We start from the raw sequence: 26636 nt of genomic DNA, 5'->3' as shown, positions 1-26636 counted from the left end.
GGGATAACAGGTGGAGGAAGACCGAATATGATTTTGTAGGGAGTCAGTCCCATCTTATATGGGGAGTTCCTCACCCTATATAGGGGGAAGGGGAGGAGAGTCACCCAGTCCCCACCAGTCTCCAGGGCTAATTTAGTTAAGGTCTCCTTTAATGTTCTGTTCATCCTCTCTACCTGTCCTGAGCTCTGGGGCCTATATGAACAATGTAATTTCCAATCTGCCCCAAGTAGTAATGCTACTCCCTGTGTTACCTTAGATACAAATCCTGGGCCATTGTCTGACCCAATTCTAACGGGAAAACCATATGTCGGTACGATGTCTTCCAGCAGTTTCTTGGTCACGATCTGTGCCGTTTCATGTTTGTTGGGAAATGCCTCTGTCCATCCTGAAAAAGTATCTACAAACACTAGTAAATACCTATACCTGTATTTTCCAGGTTTTACCTCAGTGAAGTCCACTTCCCAGTAGGCTCCTGGGCTGTCCCCTCGGAGCCGGGTGCCTGGGTTAGATCCATGGGCGGAGGCATTTAATTGGCATCCGCGGCAGCTTGCCACAATCTGTTCGATCTTTGCTCGAGAGTTTTTAATAGTGATCTTTGCATGTCGTATGAGGTCTTCCATCTTCCTTGTTTCCAGACTGTATTCGTCTTCTAAACTCAGGACAAGCACCTGAATTGGGTGCCCCTTCCATCTTCCTTGTTTCCATGTTTCCACTCCGATGCATTTTGGATAGGACTCACCGTCCTAGTTCCTCTGGCAAGATGATGCTGGAGTCTGCGGCCCTCCACCAACCACACAAGCTGTGGGTCATTGGCAAGCGTTTGATCCAGTGTTAAGTCAGCATCAGTATAGTTGGGGGTGTCAGGCAGGGTCGGTGCCCCTGGATCAGGTAGCGTGATAGCTAAGACCTGGGTCACCAGAAGGGCCACCTCTTTTGCTTTTAAATCGGCTAGCCGGTTTTCCCTGGCTACTGGCATGTCTGCCTTTTGGTGCCCCGGACAATGGATGATGGCTAGAGCCTTGGGCAGCCAGAGGGCCTTTAGGAGTTCAAGAATCTCTGTTTTGTTTTTAAGTCTTTCCCTCTGCTGTCAGAAGCCCTCTCTCCCTGTAAAGGGCTCTGTGGATGCGAGCAGTGGCAAAGGCGTACCTGCTGTCGGTGTAGATGTTTATTCTTTACCTTCCCCCATGGTCAGCACCTTAGCCAGTGCGATCAGTTCTGCCCGTTGAGCCGACGTTCCAGCTGCCAGTGGCTCTGCCCAGACAGTCTCCGTCTCCGTGGTTACGGCTGCCCCCGCATATCTGAGTCCTTCTTGGACAAAACTGCTGCCGTCCGTGTACCAGGTGACATCCGCATTCGGCAGTGGCTGGTCCTGGAGATCAGCTCTGATTCCATGCACCTGTGCAAAAATTTCTTGACAGTTATGCAGAGGGGGGTCCCAGTTCTGGGTTCGGGAGTAGCGTTGGTGGCTTAAATAAAATTCTGGTAGGGTTTAGCAGCAGGCTCTGATAATGGGTCAGACGGGCACTGCTGCTCCAGCGGTCTGGGGGCTGTTTGAGTACCCCTTCAATAGCATATGGGGTGGTAACATGCAGTTCTTGCCCCATGGCCAGTTTGTATGTGTCCTTGACCATAGTGGCCACCACAGCAATAACTTTTAAGCATAGGGGCCATCCAGCGGCCACCGTGTCCAGCTTTTTTGGAGAGATAGGCTATGGGTCTCTTCCAGGAACCTAAGTACTGGACAAGGACCCCTTTTGCCACCCTGTCTTTCTCATCCACATACAGGTAGAAGGGCTTGGCTAGATCGGGCAACCCAAGGGCTGGGGCAGACAGCAAGGCCTTTTTAAGGTCATCAAAGGCTCTGTTCATGGCCTCTGTCCATTTAAACTTTTGCTGGTGCCTGGTGGCCTCATAGAGGGGTCTGGCCATCTCGGCAAAACCCGGAATCCATAAGCAACAGAAACCTGCTGACCCCAGGAATTCACATACCTGGCAGACGGTTTGCGGCTGTGGGATTCTTAAGACAGTTTCCTTCTGTGCATCCGTCAACCATCTTTGTCCATCCTTTAATTTGTACCCAAGTTAGCTCACCTCTGCTCTGCAGATCTGGGCTTCTTTAGCTGAGGCCCAGTATCCTAGGGCCGCTGTGGTCTGGAGCAAGTCCCTGGTGTCTCGCAGGCATGTGTCCTGGTCCTCCGCCGCCAACAGGATATCATCTACATATTGTGATAAAGTCAAATGAGGGTGCTGGGAACAGAACTCACCCAAGTCTTCGTGTAAGGCCTCATCGAAGATGGTCGGTGAATTTTTGAATCCTTGTGGTAGTTGAGTCCAGGTGAGCTGGCCATTGGTGCCTTTCTCAGGGTCCGTCCATTCAAAGGCGAAGAGGTCTTGGCTCTTGGGCGCTAAAGGCAGGCTGAAAAGTGCATCTTTTAAATCTAATACCATATACCAAGTTTTGTCTAGAGGCAGGGTGGAGAGGAGGGTGTATGGGTTTGGGACTGTAGGGTGCATATCCTCTGCTCACTGGTTGACTTCCCTCAAGTCCTGGACTGGCCTGTAATCGTTAGAGTGCAGTTTCTGAACCTGCAGCAAGAGAGTGTTCCATGCTGATTGGCAGGGCCTTAATATGCCCAAGTCCAGTAGTCGCCGTATGTGGGGTGTGATTCCCTTTTGTGCTACTAGAGGCATGGGGTATTGGCGGACCCTGACAGGGTCTGCCCCTGGCTTCAGTTCTATGTATATGGCCGGTCGATGTTGGGCCAGCCTGATTCCCCCAGTTTCTGCCCACGCTTGGGGAAATTCCCGCAGCCAACAGTCAATGTCAGTCATTGGGGCTGAGGGCATTTGGTGGAGACGATATTCGTCTTCTAAACTCAGGTCAAGCACCTGAATTGGGTGCCCCTTCTTGTTTAGGACTTTTGCCCCTTCGAGGTGGAAGCAAATTTGCGCCCCCATCTTGGTGAGCAAATCCCGACCTAACAACGGGTAGGGACACTCAGGGATGACCATGAAGGAGTGGGATACCCGGCCCATGCCAAGATCCATGGTTCTTCGGGTAGTCCATGAGTATTGTTTGGTGTCCGTGGCCCCTTGCACCCATGATGTTTTGTTTGCCAATTTCCCTTGGGGTTGTAATAAAACCGAATGTTGTGCCCCCAGTGTCCACTAGGAATTTAACAGGTTGCCCCTCCACTTTAAGAGTTACCCTGGGCTCGGGGAGGGGTGCCGAACTCTGGCTCCCCTAATTGTCCAGGTCCTCCATTTCTAAGATCTTGGCAGGGGCCTTAGATCTTTTGTTAGGGCAGCTTTTTACCCAATGGCCCTCCTCTTTGCAATAAGCACATTGGTTTTTGTTCAGCTTAGGGCACTCCCGACAGGGACCAGGGCCATCCTCCTTACCTATCCCTGAAGCCAGCTTCTTGAGGTGCCTCCCATCTTTCCTGTGGGTCGTCCATGGTTGTGGCCAGCAGGATCTTGGCCAGGTTTTGGGTCTGCCAGTCACTTAGTTTGGCTTGTTGTTCTTCCGGACTTTCTCTATTATTATAGACTTGTTCTGCCACTATCACTAAGTCCTGCAAGCTCTTCTCTCCCAGTCTCTCTACTCTTTGCAATTTCTTTTTAATATCCGGAGCGGCCTGGTTAACAAAAGCCATGATAATTGTGGCCTTTGTTTCCGGGGCTTCTGGGTTCATAGGGGTGTACTGCCTAAACGCCTCTATGACTCTAAGAAGGCTGCTGGACTCTCATCCTTACCCTGCCTCACATCATAGACCTTGGCCAGATTGGTAGGCTTGCACGTGGCAGCCTTGAGACCTGCCATTAGAGTCTGGCGGTAGACCCGGGGTCTCTTCTTACCTTCAGCCCAGTTGTGCGCTTTGGGGAGTAAAAATGGTTTTAGCCAAGGAGGGGAATTCTCGATCATGTCCTGCCAGATCAGGATGTAGGGAACCTGGTCAGAGTGGCCATCCGGTTTGTCCCTGAAAATCACGGTCTTAACCTGTAGTAAGATAATATGTAGGTGAAAAGTTCCTTCCTGGGCCATCCCACGTCAAAGGTTGGCCATTCTGATATACAATAAATTTGGAATCTCTCTCTCCGTATGTCTATGCTCAGAATACGAGCTCTTTCCCTAACATCCGAGAAGTGAGCGAGCATAAGAGATAGGGGAGTGGTTTCTGTCTCCCCCATTATGTCCCCAATCCACACCAAGACACAGACAGTAAAGATGATTAACAAGGACCCAACAACACAGACAAATGCACAAACAGTTAACAAGGACATAGTAACACAGACAAACGTGCAGTTAAGAACACGGTAACAGACAAACGAACGTTCCATGCGGCCGCGGAGACAAAACAGAAAGTAACCTGAAGGGCTGGCAGCCGGCCCTCCTTACAGATGAGGACCACTGTCCTCCTTACAGATGAGGACCCCGTCCTCCAGGCAGGGGCAAGGGACGTCTCCTCAAGACCCTCGGTCGACGGCCCGCCAGCACGTCCTCCTAAGCCAATGCCGACCCAATACAGATTGGAATTCCTACAGGTAAAGTACAGTTTTGAGCTCTCAGAAAATATGCGCGCAAAAGGTGGAAAAAGTTGAGTGCACTCACCAGGCGTGGAACCCTCTGGATGGGGTCCTGGAGGTTTCTTGGATCCCGGTTGAGCCCCCAAATGTTGTGCCCAAGATCACGAATCCGAGAAACCACCAAGGAGCCGACACCGATGCAAACACACGAGGGTTTATTTACAAGCTCGAGCCTGGGTCCAAGTATACCCAACGCAGCAGAGCAGGGACTTGGACCCCGAGACTAAGAGGTGTAGCAGCTTTATAGGGACCAGTGGCCAATTGGATAGCAGGAAGCTGCACAGTCATGCTGGTCCACTTGCAGGTAGCGGATTGAATTACATTTTACCCTAAAGTATGCATTTGAACTGGCCTATCACTGAGCTGGATTTCCTGTTAGGGTGTGCCCTGGGCTTGACTAGGGTGGGGCAGTGCCCTAAGTAATAAGCAGGTCAGCACAAGGCGGGTGCAGCACAAAATAGAACCACTCCAGCTCTGCTTGTCCAGGGGTAGGGGATTTTGTTAAATTTCCTGGGTCCCACACCCAGGAGGAACAACCACAGTGGCGGCAGCCAATTCTGGAGCCCTGGATTCAGCTCCCACAGTAACTATGCAGCTCTCAGCCTGCAGGGCCTGGATGCTCCGGGGGGGCGGGGCCGCTGATCTGCTCAGCTTGGGGCAGGAGCGTCCTTGCTGTCCTGGGCCCTCCTGGCCTCTGCCTGTCCTGGGGGGAGGCTGGATCCTGGGCTGTGTCCCCGGCGCCCTGTGCTCCCGGGCCTGCGCTGTTGGATTCGCGCTTCCAGCCACACAGCCCCCTCTCTGCGGAGCTGCCACCTGAGCCCCACCGAGCTGCTCCCGGGGCCGCGCAGCCCATCCGGCACGGAGCCTCTGCCATAGCCGCTCCTGAGCTGCTCCCCGTCCAGCCATGCACGCCCTGCATCCCTTTAGGGAGCTCGGCCTTGAGGTGTGGGGAGCTCATCCTGGGGCGCAGGTGCTCTCTTAGTGTCCCAGGGAGCCTGAGGGCATCCCCGCCCCTCCTGGGGTCCTGCTCTAACTCCCTGGAGTGCCTTTCTGTCAGGGAAGATTGGTGAAGCTCCTGCTTCTCTGGGTTGGGGCTCCTGTCCTGGGGGCACTCGCCCAGGCCTTAGCGGGGCTCCTCCCCCTTGGATGCCTTCTCCCCACCCCCTTCCTACCTTGATAGAAGCGTGAACTCTTCTCACTGTAGCATTCCAGCTGTTCTCTCTTTAAATCTCAGGCAGGATTCGTAGATTTTCAGGATGATTTGAAGGTTATCTAGGTAATTTGGTGGGGACAGGTGACTTGGAGACCCTACTCTTCCGTCATCTTGCCCCTCCCCTCGTTCCTCTAGTTTACATCTGTTCGCAGTAAATACCTAGTTTGTGTATATATGAGCATATCTGTTATTTTGCCTTTTTGTCTTGAGTGAAGATTTATGAGGTAAACATTTCTAGGTTTTCAGTTCTTTTTTTCTCAGTATTTTAAGATTTTATTCCACTGTCCTTTAGATTCCTTTTTTGCTGTTGAAATTTTGATGTTAGCCTAATTGTTATTTCTTTATGAATGATATTTCTTTTCTCTCAGGTTGTTTTTAACATAGTTTTTGGTGTTCTGCATTTTCACTACAGTGGATTTAAGTGTGTCTTATCTAGCTTGGTATAGGTTGAACCACGTACAATTAACAATATTAAATTGTTTTGATTTTCAATTTCATATGGTTCAAGCAACTTCAATGTATTACCTCTATCTGTGAATTGTCATTTATCATTTTGGAAAGTTATCAGTCAGTATCTTTGCAAATACTGGTTTTCTTCCATTGACTCTCTTCTCACTTTTTTTGGTATCCTAAATAGAAATGTTTTAGGATTTAGTTTCCTAGTAGCTGCCTTGCCACCCATCCTTCCCTAGTTCTTATTTTGAACCATAAATGGTACCAGGTCTGGAAGGCATGCTTTTAGGCAGCCATAGGACAAAATCCAGAAATGCCAAGTGCCTGCTTAGGAGCTTTGGAAAGGTGCCCTCATTGAGCATTCTAGAAGGAGTGGCTGGGTCTTCTGGGACACCACCCCCCCATCAGGCTCCTTAAAGTAACATCAGCCATTTTTAGATTGTTTCTCTTATCTTACCTTCCCACTGGCCCCATGTGAGCCAAGGAACTCACACTGCCTGCCCTCTATCCTTTCCCAGTTCTGCAGGTGGAGATTGATAGTCAAGTATCCTTTTAGAGATACTATTTTCATTTTCGTAAGAATCTTTGTAATAAAATGGTACATTTCTACATCCTCAAAAAAAAAATCTCTTTCCCAGTTTATTAATTATCTGTATTGTCTCTGATCTATAGTTTAACCCTCTCATTTTTTTACATCAATATTGTAATCTTTCATTTGTAGAAGCTCTGCTCCTCCTCTCCCCAAATCTCATTGTTTTTTGATATTCTCATTTACTTCTTCATTTTTTTCATATACCTTACATTCTGCAATGTATTGTTTCTATTGATTCATGTTATTGGTTTAGTTTCTTATGCCATACTTATCTTTGAGAATTTATATTTGGTTTTAATTTTGGGGAATCTGGGGACCCAAATTAAGGATGCTTTCCTGCAAGGATTATTTGTGTTTGCTTTAGCCAGAAGGCACTAAGATTTGGGACCATTTCAGCTCCTTTCAGGGATCCTCTCTGAATAAAGGAGCCCCAGGCATAGCTCCCACACTGATTAAAATCAGCAACAAGACTTTTTTTAACATAAAAGGAAAATTTTATTAGAAATGCATCTCTTAGAACAAACCAATAGTTACCGATGGGAGGTGGGTGGGGGAATGGGTTAAATAGGTGATGGGGATTAAGGAGTACACTTGTGATGAGCACCAAATATTTTTTTAAAGATTTTATCTATTTATTCATGACAGAGAGAGAGGCAGGCTCCATGCAGGGAGCCTGACTTGAGACTCGATCCCGGGTCTCCAGGATCACACCCCAGGCCGAAGGCAGCGACACACTGCTGGGCCACCGGGACTACCCTGAGCACCAAATATTTTATAGAAGTATTGAATCACTATATTGTACATTTGAAACTAAAATTACATTGTATATTAACTGGAATTTAAATAAAAACTTAAAAAATGCATCTCTTAGTGACATGGCTATTTAAAAATATGGTTCATGTATCTTGGAAGAATATAATTTATGGCTAGAACAAAGACTTGCTTTTTTTTTAATTGCAGTGTTGTTTTTTTCCTTGAAGCTTTTAATTCAGCTCAGGGTTTATTTGTGCTGTGTGTGTGTGTGTTTGGGGTTAAGGAGTTTCTTGTAGACTTTTATTTCTTTCAATCTCAGCAATGCATTAAAAAATAGATTTAAATGTAAAAAGTCATTTTTACAAGAGATCCCTTCACAGTATCCAGTCCATTATACTGCTGGAAGTAGATATTCTCCAGTCCACATTTCTTAACCATGCGGAGGGGAGAATGTTATAAATTTGAAAGTTGTTTAATTCTAAATATTATAGGTCTGTGGATTTTCAGACAAACTCTTCCTCCTCCAGTTACTTGCCAAAGTAGGCATGAATAGTGAGTGTCATTTCCCACAGGTCCAGAGGTTCTCCTATCAATTTAAACCAAGAGGGAGGTTTGTGGTTTTCTTAATCATTCTTTTCCTTTTCCTGTGGCATTGCCTGATTCAAAAGTAGCCTTGCCACTTGCTCCTCAGGCCTACAGAGCTTTTAGTAAGGAATAAGGACAGAATGAACAGATCACTGGGGACGGACCAGAAGCTCACTAGTTTCTTTACCATTTTTTGAAAATGACAGTTTTAACCTCATTCCTATTTTTCCACTAAACTCCTTTATTTCCTTTCCTAATTCATATCATATTTACATCTTGTAAATACTATTTGGTGTTTATTTGTTTTTTAAGGGAAAAGACACTGAAAAGTTTTGTTTGTCCTGTATGATTACAAAATTTCAAAATGAGACCTTATATATGTTGAGTCCTAGATAAAGAAGACATTTTTCCCTCTTTTTTTTTAAGATTTATTTGAGAGAGAGCACAAGCAAAAACAGGGGGGAGGGGCTGAGGAAGACAGAGAGAGAAGCCTACTCTGCATTGAGTACTGAGCTGGGGCTCAATCTCAGCCTTGAAGTCGTGACCTGAGTCAAAAATCAAGAGTCAGACACTCAACCAGCTGAGCCACCCCGGCACCGCATATCCTTTTTTAAGGCTGGGTTTTTATCAGCCTTCTGTATTTTTTTTATCCTCTGTAGAGGGTATCTCAGAATTTTGTGTATTATACAGATTTAATGTTTATTATAAAAATTATACCTCACTCTCTGCAGTTTGAACTGATACTTTTAGAAGATTATATAATTAAATATATATACATATAGATAGTTGATTAAAAACAAAAACTCTTTCCATTGTTTTTGAAGTAGTATATCAAACTTTTGGGTGGTTCTTTGGTAATTATAATAAACCTGAGGTCTGTAATGTGTATAAAATATATGCACGCTTAAACACACTCATGTATGTGATTATAATAAAAATGCATTATCCTAGGGATCGTAACTTAATTTTATATTTGATTCCTTGCATAATAGTTGATAATTTAATATAAATGTTATTTTGTTTATATCCTAAAGTAGTAACACTACTACCATCTATACATCATAGCCTACACTTTTTATCACCAGGTTATCAGAATTAGGTGTCACCTGTTCTGTGATTTCTAACCACCATTCTATATTCTCTTTTAATATAAGCCTAAGCATTTCTCAGCCAGTTACAGTGAGTACTCATCAAGGCTACTGTTATAAATGGCATGCATGCATATTTATGTGAAGATTCAAAGACATTTGTAAGTCATATCCTTGCATTCTAAATGAATTCTGCATAAACAATATAAAACAGGTTAACCACTGGAGATAACTTCATGAATAAACACTCTTTGAGTTTTTTATCCATTTAAATAAGTAAATTTTTTTTTAAGATTTATTTATTTGAGAGAGAGCGAGTGAAAATGAGCAAGCATGGAGAGGGGCAGAAGGGGACAAGCCGACTCTCCACTCAGCAGGGAGCCAGGCTTTGGGCTCCATCCCAGGACCCTGAGATCATGACCTGAGCTGAAATTAAGAGTCAGATGCTTAACCCATTGAGCCACCCAGGCACCCGATCATTTTTAAACATTTTCTGAAAAAATTAAAAGGAGATAGTTAATAAAAATATTGTTATTTTGAGGGATTTTAAAAAATACTTGTGGTATTTTTCAGCTTTTAACAACTTGTAATTTGCTATGATTTCTTCTTACTGTCAATACATAGTCACTTTCCAAAAGCAGGCGAGAATAAGGGCCATTCTTTTTTTTTTTTTCTTTAAAGATTTTACTTATTCACGAGAGACACAGAGAGAGAGTCAGAGACATAGGCAGAGAGAGAAGCAGGCCCCATGCAAGGAAGCCCGATGTGGGACTGGATCCTGGGACTCCAGGATCATGCCCTGGTCCGAATGCAGACGTTCAACCGCTGAGCCACCCAGGCGTCCCAGTAAGGGCCATTCTTACAGTATTCTTAGAAATATGTTCCAATTCTGTGCCCAGTAAGAAGTACTAGTTTAGATGAATAAAGAAATTCTTTCAACTTCCCACATTTTACCTAATAGTTAAAGGTAAAATAAGAAAACATCGCAGCAAAAAAATTTCCCCTTCACCCCTACAATTTGTAAGTGTATGTTTGATAAACACTAATGCAGATAAACCCAGTAGCAGGTTTTAAATGTTTTGAAGGCTAGTTAGCATTCCTGTGTTTCATGCTCCCAGCCCCATTGGTTCCTCCCCCCAGTGTCATAGGTAGAACTCCATGATACACCTAAAAATGTCAGTGTGGAAACTGGACCTATATTTAATTGGTACATTTGACCAGTCCAAATTGTTATGTATAAAGTTTGATTATTGAATTGAGCCTTAAATATTTGAAATTAAATGTTAAAAATTTCTCAGAGTGAATTCAACAGAAGCATTAATAAAATGAACATTGAGTGCATAAATCTTATGGTTAAGTAAGAAATATTCTCATTGTAGATCACTACACACTATTGTTTTGCAACACTGCAGCTAAGAAGAGCTACAGTGAGATATGGTGTGCCAAAGTTTCTTAATCTAGGATCCAGGAGTCCTTTAAATTTATATATGATATTATATGTGTGTCTTTAGGAAAGGAATTCATAGTTTCATCAGATTTTCTTAGTCGTCCATGACCTAAAAAACAAGGATTGAGAATTATTGTTATGAATTTTCAACAAAACATTATTTTTTGCTCAGGTAATCATTCCTTAAGAGCTTATGAAAGAAGTCCTAAAGAGTTTATAACAGAGGTGCTTCTGGAGTATAAAGATGGGAGAGGGATGGGAAAGCTAGGAAAATGTTGCTATTGGAACATAATTTACAGGCGCCTCTTTAGATAGATGCAAGCAGATATTTATGCTCTAGTGTTGTGAAGAAGTAGTTAAGTACAGCAAAATGAGCAAGTGGGTAATCCTGGTTCTGCCATTTACTAGCTGTATATTCTTGGGCCAGTAAATTAACCTTTCTGCTCCAGTCTCCTCATTTTTTTATGGGAATAATAGTGGCTACCTCATAGGTTGTAAGGATAAAAATTAATTAACATCTAGAAAGCGGTTAAAACATTGATTGCTTTAGTGTACTACATAAGCGTTAGCTGTTATTACTCCTAGTATGATTATTATAATTGTTGTTGCTGCTGCTGTTGTAGAATGCCATCAGGGTAATAATGAGGCTGAATCAGGGACTGAGCCAGATTTAATATTCTAATATAGTAGGTTGGCAAATTTTTTTTGTAAAGGGTCAGATAGTAAATAGTTTTGGCTTTGTAAGACCTGCGGTCTCCATTGAAACTATTTGTAGTCATAGGCAGTATGTAAAAGGATGGACATTGCTGTGTTCTAGAAACTTTATTTACAGAGTAGGTGGCAGGTTTTCTGACCCCAGTTTAATCCATTCAATAGTCTTTTGTCTATAAAATATAATAATAATATTTATATTTCTGATTCATGAGAGACACACACAAAGAGAGAGAGGCAGAGACACAGGCAGAGGGAAAAGCAGGCTCCATGCAGGGAGCCTGACGTGGGACTCGATCCTGGTGCTAAAGGCGGTGCTAAACCACTGAGCCACTTGGGTTGCCCCAATAATAGTATTTTTTAAAAACTCTGGTATTAGGGAGTATTACAAGATTGCCTCAATGTAATGTCTGGTGTATATTAGTCATTCATTAAGTATATGATGGATAAATTAATGAATAGTAGGTATTTATGAGTTGCTGCAAAAAAAAAAAAATGTGTGTCAAAGAAGTAGTAGAGCAGTGTTTTCAAGTTTTCACCTGTGTCAGAATTTAACCTCATTACTGGGCCCCATTCCCGGAGTTTCTGACTTTTAGATCTGGTGGGAAGCCTGAAAATTTGCATTTCTAATGAGTTTCCAAGTGTTGCTGGTTGTCTAGGGAACACAGCTGAAGAGTAAGTAACCAGGGTAACTTGGTTACCTCTCTGGGCCCAATTCTGATCATGAAGAAAAGGATTTAGAGTGACAGAAAAGTCGTGAAGAAGCATCTATGTCATTTGTTGTAAATTTGATTATTTTCCTTTTTTCCCATTTAATTCAACAGCTATTTTTTAAAGCATCCATTTTCTTCAGAGTACTCTCCCAGGTGTAGTAGATACATATGAAAAAGAATATGTCATAGACTTTGATGTTAATGTCAAGAGTGTTACTCTAGTTGAGGAAAGAAAATGCACACTTATGAACCAAGTACAGAATAAGAAAATATATTTCATCAGGTTCCAGAATATGTAATGTAGGTATGAATGACATCAGTATTCAGAAATGATCAGAGTTTAAAGAGATAAGAGATAATTTAATCAAGGCACACAAGAGGATACTTTGATGGAGTTACAGAATCTCAGACTGCTCAGTTAACCTATTCATTTCCAGAAAAGAGCAAGAAAACTGGGTTCTATCTGAGCCAAGTTACCATCAGTAAGTGGGCTGTCCTGTACATAATAGGATGTTTAACGGCAGGGAGAATAAAATATTCTTGCAGTTCTTTCTTACAGTCTTACTACTCAATTTTTGGTTCTATGATCTGGAACTATGCAAAAATTCTTAAAGGACCAGAGCATTTTAAAAGATCTTGACATTTGAATCAGTGGAATAATTAATTTTAGCACAGTTCCCGACATATATAAGATACTAAATAGCCATTATAAAGCAAATCTTGGGTAACATATAATCTTAATAGAGAAAAAATAAAAATACTAAAAAAATTAGAAAAACAAACCCACTTTTGTAAAGAAATACAACCCCAGATTCCCCTCAAATACACCCTCAAATTCCACCCCTAGAGTTAAGCATTGTTCAGTTGCATATCTTCCCATCTTTTCCATGCTTATACAGGCATCTATGTATAAATGCATACTTGCATACTATATATACATACACACTTAAAAAAATTTTAATGGTGGGATCTTTGGGTGACTCAGTTGGTTAAGCATCTGCCTTTGGCTTAGGTCATGATCCTGGGGTCCTGGGATCAGGCCCATGCTAGGCTCCCTGCTTGGCAGGGAGTCTGCTTCTCATCTTCCTACTGCCCTTCCTCCTTGCTTGTGCTTGCTCACTCTCTATGAAATAAATAAAATCTTTAAAAATTTTTGATGGCTGAGTAATGGATATATATATATATCATAGTTCATTTAACCATTTTCCTTTTGTTGGTATTACCATGCTAAAATTAAAATTATGTCTTTATTATATAAGAAATATATAACTTCATATGTAGAAATTTTTTTATTTAGCTATCTTCAGTTATAGCATAAGCAAATTCACAGCCATCCTTTTAAAAACATGTGTCTGACAGCTTAAAATAGATAGCATTGGAAGGCTGGGTATAGTAAGAGGAGTTCTTCAAATTTAGAGCCTTAACCTGGCATCCAGTACCTGGAATTAGTCATCTGGGTTTGGGGTGAATACTCTGAAGTTGCATGCCAAATTCTGCATGTGTGATATACATGGTTGCATTTTTCTAGGAAGGAAGGGGGTTTTATCATTATATCAAAGGAGTTTGTCACCTCCCAAGAAGGTTAAGAACCACAGAGATGCACTATCTCAAATGAGAACTGCCCTTATTAAATTAGAAGAGCAATGTTGAGTACGTTAACCAAAAGGTCTTCTTCCCAAAAGTTGGAGGGTATCTTTTGCATACAATTTTAAAGACAGCCCTTTAGTTAATATTGGCATAGAAATGATACATAAGGTATAAAATATAAACCTGATTATGTTTGTATGATCATTTGTTTGTTTTTCCCTTGAGGAGTATTGTGTGGGATAAACAGCAGGGTGGTGAGATAATCCATCATTTTGAAACCTGTTCTCTGATGATGGATGGATAGATTGGTAAAGTAACTCAATAATCTCCATTTTTTTCCCAAGGTTATTCATAGATCGTTGAACATTGTCCTTAATAAAGCAGTGAAATGTTTCTGTGTCCTTGCCTGCATTATTCCTCAGGTTGTGACTGGAAAAGGCTTTTAATTTGGAAATAACTTCTTATTAAAACTTATATGAGTGTGTGGTGCTGGAGCATTTATTGTGACTCTCATGAATATATTAGAAATATAATGGCTCCCCAAATTACATAGTTTGAGTTTTTATTTTAGTAATAGCCTCCTTCAATTCTAAAAATTCAGATACTAGATTATCCTCACACATAGATATTGAAAACTTGCCCAGTTATTTTCTCCCCAGGTTAAATAATACATACTCCAGATCTTAAAATAATTCTAATAACTTGTATCAGAGTGAAAGATGGCTGGCTTCAGATAAAGCAAGAATGATAATTGAATTAAGTCCAGTGTTTGAAGCTGAGATTTTAGGTTGATTAAATTGAAAGGTAACACTGTGTTACTGCATAGATTAACTTTTTAAGAATAATTCAAAACAGTTCTTGAACTCTCTTTGGAACCAATGTACTTTTGTGCGAGTGTAATAGAAATAGTACGTGAAATGTATTTATTTTCAAGCCAATTCAAAAAACAAAGCCCTGAAGGCAGCCAAATTACAAAGATCTAAGGCTTTACTTGTTGGCAAGTGTAAGTCTATGTTAGACAGATGGATTTCCATGTGTTCTCTACCATTCTCCTGTTTAAGTTGTTTTTTTGTTCCAAAGTGATCCTATTAGCGTGATTGCATAGAATTTTAATGAAGCTGTTCATTTCCAAGTTTTTCATCAATTCGCTTTCTACTTGGTAGAGAATGCTCAAAAACTATTTTTATAAAATTCCTCGTCTTGTTTTATGAAAGTTATAAGATTTTCATTTGTTATAAAAGTATTAGTCTCAGAATTAAATTCTGATTCTAGCTCTGTCATGTTGTTATTTGCATGAACTTGAACATGTCATTTAAATTCTCAGAGCCTCTGTTGTTTTGCCTATATAATGGAAATGGTAATTAAATCTAATCCTAACTTCTGCCCTGGGCTACTGTGAGACTTAAATGTGATGATGTTAGGGAAAGTGCATTCAAGATTGTCTAACACCAAGTAGGGTATTATAACATAAGAGTTGTATGACTTCATAGTCTTGGTATTTGGAATGAATGTTTTTATAATTACTGAAACACATATTATAGACTCTTCAGTTTATACAAACAAGATATGGTATTTAGAATTTAATTATGTAATTAAATTGTCTTATACTATGTCTATTGATAGATATATTTGCTATATATAAAATATAGTCCTCTCTATGTCTCCTATAGTTTATTGTGTATAGCCTTTTACAAAATGAGTATGCCATAATTTTTTCCTTACTACTGAATTTGGTATATTTTACTCATATGTAGTTAATTGCTTCAATAGTACTGCTTGGATCTTTGTCACATAGTAGGTGCTTAATAAATTACTTATTTAAAAAATCAAATTAGAACTTACATGGAAAGAAATTAAATATTGCAGGACAGAAACTATTCTTTTTTCATGTACTAGAGAAATGATTTGTAAAAAAGAACTCTGTGTTGGAGCTGAAATTACTATAGCTTTTAACCATTTCTCTTCCTTATTTTTCTCTATCCCTTCTTGCCTCAACCTCTCCCCTCTTAGTTCTCCCCTCTCCCCAAATTAGGCAGTAGGTTCTCACTTGCTCAATATAATGAAATTGAATAAAAGTTTTGTCCAAAAAGTGTCATTTCCATGTGGTAAAACTTGACTGATTTTAATATCACCAAGTCAGAATATGTTTTTACTTTGTACTCTGTTTGTAAACAGTTTGCTAAACAAATGAATAACATAAACAGGAAAGTATATGTAGCCTATTCAGGAAACCAAACTAATTGCAGCTGTTTGTAAATGACTCCTGCAGGCTTTAATTCATGCACACTTGAAAGTCATAAACCTGTCATTTATGATTTACACCTACACTAGTATTCCTGCATTATTTCATACAAATGCACATGTATTTGTAAACAGCCATTATCTTTCAACTTTTTTGCTTTCCCATGTGGAGTTCTAAAAATTTTTTATTTAAATTTTAGTTAACATAGAGTGCAATATTGGTTTCACAAGTAGAATTCAGTGATTCATCACTTACATACAAAACCCAGTGCTCATCACAAGTGCCCTCTTTAATATCCATCACCCATCTAGCCCATCCTCCATCCACCTCCATCGTCCCTGTTTGTTCTCTATTGTTAAGAGTCTCTTGTAGTTTGTTTCCCTCTGCCCCTGCCCCTATCTGGAATTTTTAAAAGAAAAATGGGATTCACAGTATGGCTATTTTTCTTTTGACTGTATTAAAATTTGAAAATACTCATTCTTGAGTCTACAGTCTTAATCATGGTCCTATATGCATACACCCATATTCTTCAGGTACATTTAAAAATAGAAGGAATGAGCTCTAAGCTTTTGAGTAATGCACATTTATTGAATTAACAATTAATCTTGATCCTAATTTATGTTTTAATGTATCCTGAGAGGTAGCATGGTATAGTTGTTAAGAGTAGAGACCCTTGAAAAGAGAAATGAGGCCAGAGCTGCGGGCGCTTTTTCTGCCTGCGGTGTCTCAGATTCATTCTTAAGGAACTGAGAACTTAATCTTCCAAAATGTCAAAAAGACCATCTTATGCCCCAACTCCCACCCCAGCTCCTGCAACACAAATGACCAGCACACCAGGGTTTGTGGGATACAATCCATACAGTCATCTCGCCTACAACAGCTACAGGCTGGGAGAGAACCTGGGCACCAACACCCAGGTCACAGCATCCTCTGGTATTACAATTCCAAAACCCCCAAAGCCACTGGATAAGCCACTCATTTCCTACATGAGGTACGGCGGAAAGGTCTGGGACCAAGTAAAAGCTTCCAATGCTGACCTAAAGTTGTGGGAGATTGGCAAGATTATTGGTGGCATGTGGTGAGATCTCACTAATGAAGAAAAACAATATTCAAATGAATATGAAGCAGAAAAGACAGAGTACAATGAATCTATGAAGGCCTATCATAATTCCCACACATACCTTGCTTACATAAATCCAAAAAGTCATGCAGAAGCTGCTTTAGAGAAAGAAAGCCGGTAGAGGCAGTCTCGCATGGAGACAGGAGAACCTTACATGAGCATTCAACCTGCTGAAGATCCAAAGGATTATGATGATGGCTTTTCAATGAGACATACAGCCACCACATCAGTGAAATCCTTAGAGTGTAGTTCCAGACGTTCGGTCAGTTGTCACAACAGCTAGAATGCAGGTCCTCAAACAACAGGTCCAGTCCTTAATGTTTCATCAGCATAACCTAGAAGCCGAACTTCCTCAGAGGGGTGACACCAGGAGAAGAAGTTCCTGGAAAGAAAAGATTCATTTAACAGTGAACTTGAAAGGTTGTGTGGTTTGATATTATAAGTGAATATGGAAAAGATTACCACTGAAATTGCACAGGCAGAAGAACAGGCTTGCAAAGGCAAGAGGAAAGGGAGAAAGAGGCGGCAGAGCAAGCTGAACGTAGTCAGAGCAGCATGGTTCCTGAGGAAGAGGCTCCTGCTAGTAAGAACCAGGAGAAGAAAGACGATGAAAGCATCCCTATGAAGACCGAGAAGAAAGACACACATTGAAGAAGCAATGGAAAGCCAACAGAACGGTGAAGAAGGCACATCTACTCCTGAGGACAAGGAGAGCAGGCAGGTGGGGGTGGGCAGTATGGTTGAAAAAGGAAGAGACCAGTGATAGTGAAGAGACACTGGCTCAGAGAGCAACAGTGCAACAGTGGAGGAGCCACTGACAGACCCCACGCCAGAAAATGAGAAGAAAGAATAAATGTTGCTTTGTTTTATGTGTTCTAAATACCTTTTTAAATGAAAAAAAAAATGTTTTTTTGAGTTTAAAAAAGAGGAGTAGAGACTCTTTTACCAGACTTTCGGTTTGAATCCTGGCTCTTCCACTTACTTACTGGATAAAAAGAAAAAAAGGGAATAACAGTAATATCTACCTCTTAGAGTTTTTATGAGTTTAAAGAAAATTATACTGTACCAGTACAATTTGTGCCAGTACCTGGCACAAATAAGCATAGCATGACTCTTATATAAAGTAAAATAATTTCCAAATTGTGTTAATTTTCCTGTGCATATATGAATTCACATCCTTTGGTATAGTGGAGTGGTCCCAAATGCCTCATAGGTTGAGATCCAGACTTCTGACTGTAGTGTTCCACCTTCCATGATGTTTTCTAAATCAGAACTTTACTGTCAGTCTGTAGTCTTCTCACAGAGGTGGATGTACCAGGATTAGAGCTGCTACTGTCTAAAATCTATTGCAGTGTACCTATTCCTCTCCCTGGAATTAGTTTTCTTGTTTCCTGCTTATTTTGTGAGATTAAATATATTTCTTTCAACAAGCAAATACAGATGAAAACCAGCATTAATTTTCATTGTACTCCTAAAGTAGAAATAAAAACCACTATGGAGGGATGTTCGGATGGCTCAGCAGTTGAGCATCTGCCTTTGGCTCAGGTCATGATCCTGGGGTCCCGGATCGAATCCCACATCAGGCTCCCTGAAGGGAGTCTGCTTCCCCCTCTGCCTGTGTCTCTGCTTCTCTCTTTCTGTGTCTGTCATGAATAAATAAGTAAAATCTAAAACCCACTATGGAGTGTTTTTCTAGGATATGAATATTTTAATGCTCAAAATGGGCTCTTAAGGCCAGCAAACTAAGGCATTGTCTGTATGATACAGATAAATCAAGTATGAATCAGAATTTGGTTGTCTTTTTCTACATTTTAACTTAAATACTCTGGCCATATGAGACTGTTCTATTTATCTCCAGTACAGTTTGTTTTATGTTACATATATAATAGTGCCAAAATTGACATGAGAAAAGAGATACTGCTTCATTTCTGAATAGTTGCTGTGGAGAAAAGAATTCTCTTTAGAATGTGAACTTTGGAACTGGTACTTTTAAGACCCCAATAAGCATGTTGATTTTTTTTTCCACACTGATGCTTATTGATGTTCAGTCAGTTGAACAGGCTGAATGTTTCTACTTTTAATCGTTCCTATGGAGATGGGCTTAGCCACAGAAATATACTAACAGAATTGTTCTGACCAAGTCAGAAAAGTTTTTAAAATACCCTCATATTTGATCTATAATTAGATTAAGAAAATTAGTCTAGGGATCCCTGGGTGGCGCAGTGGTTTGGCACCTGCCTTTGGCCCAGGGCGCGATCCTGGAGACCCGGGATCGAATCCCATGTCGGGCTCCCGGTGCATGGAGCCTGCTTCTCTCTCTGCCTCTCTCTGTCTCTCTCTGTCTCTCTCTCTCTCTCTCTGTGACTATCATGAATAAATAAAAAAATTTTTAAAAAATTAAAAAAAAAAAAAAGAAAATTAGTCTAAATTTGCAGATTAAATTTAAGCTTCTATGCATTTGGTTCCTCCTGAAAGAGAGTAAACCAAGGATAAAATTTCTCACATTTTCTCTAGGGGCACAAAGCTAAGTTTGCAAACTTACATGAGTTTAATTCCTTAATGTCAGTTTGCAGTATGTAGTTAAATGTTGCAATGGTATGAGAAAACATCCTGCTTGTCTATGGGAAATAAAAGCAAGTTAGCAAGAAGGGGGACATCAAAGACAACAGAGCACAAAAATATTGTGAAAAGTTGGTGAGCAGCTGTGAAGTTCTCTGTTACAGGATGCCCTCTTGTGTTTTTTTAGGAATAGCATATTTAGACAATCGGCAGTTCACAACCCTTTTCTGTGTCAGCATACATGATGGATGTATTTGCATCTCTGACCCATTCCCAGGGATATACCCCGCATTCTTGGGGGCTTTGGCATAGATAAGAGAGGCTGCAGGCTCCACATAGTAAGCACTGTAACACTGCCTTTTATTTTTCTCCCACAGACTTAGGGAGCACTCTCTCACCACATACCAAGGTTGAGAACCATTGTTTTATTAAACTAAGCATGAAATTCATACTAGATCTGGAATTCCTCTAGAAGTGATGGCTATTATCAGTCTTGTTAAATGGAGATTGGCTTATTTTTTTTTCTTTGTGATTTAAGGAAAAAGGAAATTGTCTTTTTTTATTTTTAAAGATTTGTTTATGTGAGAGAAAGATTGAACGCAGCCACTCTTCACCCCACAGGGGCAAAGGTAGAGAGAAATCCAAGCAGAGTGTGGAGCCCAACACAGAGCTTGATTTCAAAATCCTGAGATCACAACCTGAGCTGAAACCAAGAATTGGAATCTCAACCCACTGCTCCACCAAGGAGCTTGGCAAAACATAATTTTAGATGTCTTGTTTGGAAGAAAAAACAGCGTCTAAGATATATGAGCTCTAGCTCTCTATGGTTCTAGGTTTTTATGTATTTTTAAGAGACTCTTAACCATAGAGAACAAACTGAGGGTTGATGGAGGTAGGTGAGGGATGGGCTAAATAAGTAGTGAATATTAAAGAGGGCATTTGTAAAAAATAAATAAATAAATAAATAAATAAATAAATAAGGCATTTGTAATGAGCACTGGGTGTTAAATCTAAGTGATGAATCACTAAATTCTGCATCTGAAACCGATTTTACCATATATGTTAACTAGAACTTAAAAACTTGAAATAAAGTATTTTCAGCAATGCATATATTAAACATAGGATTCTGTTTACTCTTCCTATTTTCTTAACTAGGTATTGTACACTTCCTGGTTATAGGTTGTAGCAAGTTGACGTTTATTATTTTTTTCTTGAAATAATTTTTCTTTTTTTTCTGCTTACCAAAATAATCCATGCTTATGTTAAGAAATTTAGATAATATGAAGGTATAAAGAACATAAAAATTAAAATGATGATGATTTTTACCGGAATTACTTTCATTTTGATTTGATTTTAAAATGACTTTTGTGTGGGGCACCTGGGTGACTCAGTTAAGTGTCTGCTTTTGGCTCACATCATGATCCCATGATCCCTGAAATGGAGCTCTGCATTGAGCTCCCTGCTCAGCTGGGAGTCAGCTTCTTCTCCCTCTGCCCCTTCCCTCCCCACGCTTGCTCACTCTCTCATTCTTTCAAATAAATAATCTTTAAAAAAATTAAAAATGGCTTCTGTAAGATTCTTCATGTTTACTTTGACAATAACATTATTAGTATCCCAGCATTACTTAGTGCATAGTGTCAACACTACTTTAATGCCAGAAAACTAAATTCCTTCAGATTGTTCAATATGGTAAGAATCATTTTGTAAATAAATTTGTTGTTTTCTAAGTTTGAAAATTCCAAAGCTTTCTTTTTCCCTACTATGGCTTCTGGTATTATAAACACGTTTTTGCCTTTTTCAGTATTTACACAATTTATTGACAGAGGAAGAAAGCAATCCTTCTACAAATAACTTGATAAAAGCCTGAATTTCCCATGAAAGGAAGAGTAACAAGAGTTAATAAACTCATATATAACTCATATACTGAGGAAATTAAGTTATGAGAAAGGATTATAATTGTTTTGGTTTTTTTTTTAAGTATTATCACAAAGATTCTGTGAGGACTGTAAAGAGTATATTTCAGAGGTCAAGCCATCAAAGTTAAAGAATTTTTTCAGATGTAGGAATAGTATAGAGAACACTTCAACATTTATATGTTTGTGTACTACTTTTTACAAGAGTAAAGAACACTATTATGATTTTGTGCTGGAAACTAGAAATTAAACTGAAATCAACTTATTCTACATTAGAGATTTTTTTTAAAAAAAGAGAGGAACAAAAAAAAAAAAAAAAGAGAGGAACAGAGATAGCAAGATAGAGCACGAGCAGGGGAGGAGAGGGAGAAACAGGCTTCCCACTGAGTAGGGAGCCTGATTTGGGGCTCCATCTTAGGACCCTGGGATTGTGACCTGAGCGGAAGGCAGACACTTAACTGACTGAGCCACCCTGTCTTGCAAATATGTACTCTTGATCACAATCACAAAAGGAACCTAGTAAGAGTCTTCATTGTGTTTGTTACCACCAATATATTTGCCACTTTTATACATTCTTTGGCAGCCATATGTATTTTGTCTAAGCACACAAGCACTCATACACACATGCTCACTCGGCATGTTAGGTATGGGTAATAGTACTGAATTTTTTTACCAAAAACTTAAAACTAATACCATTTTCTTACATGAAATATTAGGGGAGCATTGGCTATAAACTTGGGCTTTCTATTTTATCATATGCAAATTTAGGATAAAAATTAGAATTTGTTGAAAAATACATAGATACAGAAAATGCTTTATACTAGCTCTTCTGTAGGTGCGAAATGTACAATGTTGAAAACAGTCTCTGGTTGGGAGGAGTTGAAGAGTGTTGGACAGAGAGCAGAAAGATAAGATTAAAGAGAATGATATGTCTTATGAATAAAAGAAGATAGGGTGATATGGCAGGAAGTTACCATAGGCAGTAGGGAGGTTTCCCTTTACATGCTGTGATGGTCAGGGAAGGCCATTTAGGAAGATGATATTTGAGTGTAGTGGCACCAAAATATGATGGTATGGCATAAGCCTCTGGAGATTTGAAGGAAGAGTTTTCTAGGCAACTGGAACTGTGACAGATATCTAAGGTGGGGTCTTTTGAGGTAACAAAAAGATTAATATGGCCAGGACAGAGTGAGCAAGGTAATCAGGAGTGTGGTTTGTGACAATATATCGGTTGAGGCCATTGGTGAGCATACAAATCATTGCCACCTGCTTCTTTACAGCATTGTTATGCCCCAGTAATTTCTTACATAACAAGCTTTCTAGCTTTTGAAATATGATTTCCTGTTTGAGGATTAGTATTTTACTTCTGTGGGAAAATACACACATCATTTTTAGTTTCCTTTATTTGTTTGATATAGTTGTATGATTCAACAGCTTTGATAATAGGACTCCACCTGAAGGTCTAGAGGCCTTTTAAAAAATAAAATATTAAATTTAGGACACATAATGTTCCTATGTGTAAAAATAGATTAAATGAGAATAATATATTAAAGTGAGTCTTTTTTATTTTTCCTCTGATCTCCCTCCAAAGCTGTTAGGGCCCTATGCCTAGTATTTATCTTAAGAGGCAGAGGTCTCTTACTACCTTTAGGAGGAACTTTGGTTAAGACAGAGACCTACCGTTAATTTTTCATATACAGAATCCCACATACATAATTTTAGAAGTGAAAATATTGCTGTATATTTTACATTCATGAATTTGTAGAATATTTTCAAAGATTCTTAGTTTTCAGTTTCTAAAGCATTAATACAGTTCAGTTTTTATTCTTGTAATTTCAAATTTAAATGAATACATATAAAATAGTTCTTCCATTTTGAAAATACAGGGATTAGATGAAGACACTTTCTGCTTTGTTGGATTTGCCTTGAGAACATTACATCTACACAATATATTTTTCTCATAGCAACAGACATGGTAACCCTGAAGTCTGTTTTATTTCTTGTTACATTACTTTTTAATTAAATAAAACAACTAGTTGAAGGCAATTACTTTCTCTGAAATGTAATGAAGATTTATTTTGGAAGTGACCTTCACTTTATTAGCCAAAGCAGTCATCAGAATTAATAGAATAATCAAATTATATACTAACTCATAAATCATCATGAATAGTGTTGTGCAAAGTTCAGCTGTTAATGGGTCCCATTGTTTTGCCCCTGAATTAAAAAAAATTACAGGTGCTGATTTCTACCTTGATAGGCACTGAATTTGCTTTTTTAAAGGCTATGTAGAATTGGGGTACCAGCTGAAAATTTTTACAACTGTTCATTTATCTGTAATACAATTTGATGTACCAGGGTAAAGTTGGAATTGTGTACAATGTTGGCTTGCTTTCTTCCTGTAAAATCTATCTTATTGGAAGCAGTACTTGATTGATTAAAATTCTGTTCATTTGAATGTTGTTTTGGGTTAATGGCATCAAAGTTAGATTATACTTCAGATATATACAATTATCTGAATAATGTGTTGGATAGATATTAGGTTGCTTTTGTGAATTTTCTTTGAGCTTGTTATAAACAAGTAATTGAAGTGGCAGTTTAATATTTGAAACTTACAGAAAGAAAACATCTCATATAGACTTCAGTGCTTCATATTTCTCAGGAAGAATTTACATGGATTCCCATGTTTTGGGACAAATGGGAAATTTCCTTGCTGCTGAGCTTTGTATTTTTTTTTTACAGTTGCATGTATGGGAATGATAGGTCTCCACAATTCATGTCAGATGGTTGATGACATTTAAAAACAAGCTCTAACCATAGTTTTGTATAGTCAAGCATTACACTCTATCAGAGTCTATTAAAGTGAATTTTGGAAAATATCAAAGACTTTGTGATGTGAGAACAAGTTAGTTTGGTTTGGTTTTTTAAAGATTATTTATTTAGAGAGAGAGCATGCACGCACAAGCTGGGGGAGTGGCAGGGAGAGGGAGAAGCGGGCTCCCCATTGAGCAGGAAGCGTGATGTGGGACTCAGTCCCAAGACCCTGGGATCACGACCTTAGCTGAAGGCAGATGCTTAACCAACTGAGCCACCTAGGCACCCACAAGTTGTTTTTGTTTTTTTTAATTAATGTGCAGTATAATTATTTTATTTCACATATTTGAAAGTGGCACTTTCCCACTCTAATTTGACAAAAGAAAGACATGTTCAAAAATGGGGAAAATTGTCTTTACTCTTAAGTCATTCAGCAAATCCAGATATTAATTTCACATTAATGACCTTGCTTATTTTTCAAATTTGTATTTTCATTGTGTCAATTTCTTAACTCTATCAAATGTCTGAAAAGTAGGAAGAGTATGTATAAATGGTTAGTAACTGAAGTACAAATGTGTTAACATTTTAAGAGGAATTCAAAATAAGGTTTAAGTTTTGATTTTATTACTGGTTTTCATTTCATAAGTTCTTTTTTTTAATTTCAAAAAGGAAGCTGAGATAAATCTAGATTCACAGGTTTTCCCAAGATACCGTTGTTATTTGTTATAGTCAGTTTGAAATAGAAACACCCTACTTGTTTTCAGAAAATAAATGTGGCCACCTCAGAACATCAGATACCTTTCTTTCCCTTTGCCCACATGTTCTATAGCTAATACAGTGAGTGGCTACTGTCAAAATTGTACCAAGTCTACTAACATTTGCAGTTTGTCTTTGATTTCTTTAAATTCATATTTAAAATTTTAACGTATAACAACATCCTGAATAATAGTTCTTTAACATAGAACAAACATGACAAGGCAAATAAAATTTTCAAAAGAAAAATTACTGAGCAACTGAGGCAGAGGGATTGCAGTGCCAAATGTCTATAGTGATCAGGTAGGATCATAGGAAGTGAAGTGGGCTGGAAGCAGATGATTGGATCAGTAGAAACCATGGTGACCTGTTGAGCACAGGATACATCTAAAGAGAGAGGCTACTGTGTGACCATAAGTCTCGATTGTAGGCCTAGTGTTTCTCTTTTAAGGAAGCCAAGATCCAGATTATTTATGCCAAAGTAAATTTTTTCTTTTAAACTGTGAGGTCATACAAAACTTACCTACAAGCGGATTTATCCCATGGACATTCCGTTGTTAACTCCTAGCTAGGTAAATGACAAATTTTAATTGTACATGTCAGAGGATGAAATCTTTCACCAAATTGAAGTTTTTTCAAAAAATTTATTATAGCCATTTGAAAATGTCCTTCATTATATCATGCATAGTTAGCAACTATGGTGTGTAGTGAATTTATACCACGTACATATCACCTCAGAAGTTTAGATTTGGATTTTGAGTTACTCTACAGATTGAGTACCCATTGAAGAAACCACAAGCATTCCAATGGTATTTTTCTTACAAATCAACAGCCTAGTAATTCTGGGATTAAACTTTGACTCTGTCCTAACTACTATGTTATTTCTTCTCAGTTTCTTAGCATTATGCTTTCCTCCGTTTCTACTCTTTGGCTACGGTCAGGACTCTAATTGCTAGCTACTCTTCCTGCTCCCACTGTCTGTCTCCTTCATCAAACCAACATGTCACTTCCAGTGGCATTCTGTTACCTGTCACCTCAACTACAAACACTTCTACCTACCTTTTAACCCCATTCTGTAATAATATCGTTCAGCTCCTTCCTGTCATTCCCCATTTTGTACATCTGTTTAATTATTCCAGTGTCTATGCACACTCTCACCTTTCTGCATTTTCTCATTACTTTTCCACCTTATCAGTTCCAATCCCCAACAGTCTGACCTGTTCCTCTTTAAGGGTTGACACAGGCCTAGCCATGAGATCTTTCACTACCCCTGGTTGCTAGAAGCTGTATACTCTTAGGCAAGTAGTTTACCTTCTCTGATTTTCTGTAATAGGAAATTGGTCTAGCTGTTGTAAAGATTTCCTCTACTTTTGACATTCTGTAACTCTTCTTCCACACACATTGACCTCTTCTTTCAGTTCCCTTACAGTACTTCTAGTCTCTACCACAAAATATAGTCTTTAATTTTTTTCCAGTTGTTATGCTTAATAATGTCATTTTTCTCATTTA

The 26636-nt window shown here is 39.4% G+C and overlaps 1 protein-coding gene and 1 pseudogene across 9 annotated transcripts in view; both read left to right on the top strand.

Moving 5' to 3' along the window:
* The window catches only part of CHM (CHM Rab escort protein), a 255280-nt gene that overhangs the window by 125439 nt on the left and 103205 nt on the right, over window positions 1-26636 (top strand). The gene's annotated exons all lie outside the window — the stretch shown is intronic.
* On the top strand, window positions 16655-19509 carry LOC112933568 (SWI/SNF-related matrix-associated actin-dependent regulator of chromatin subfamily E member 1 pseudogene; annotated as a pseudogene).

The sequence above is a fragment of the Vulpes vulpes genome, chromosome X, assembly GCF_048418805.1.
Source record: "Vulpes vulpes isolate BD-2025 chromosome X, VulVul3, whole genome shotgun sequence".
Classification (NCBI taxonomy): Eukaryota; Metazoa; Chordata; class Mammalia; order Carnivora; family Canidae; genus Vulpes; species Vulpes vulpes.
Note: the sequence above shows the minus strand (reverse complement) of the source record. Positions and strands in the feature narration are given on the sequence as shown.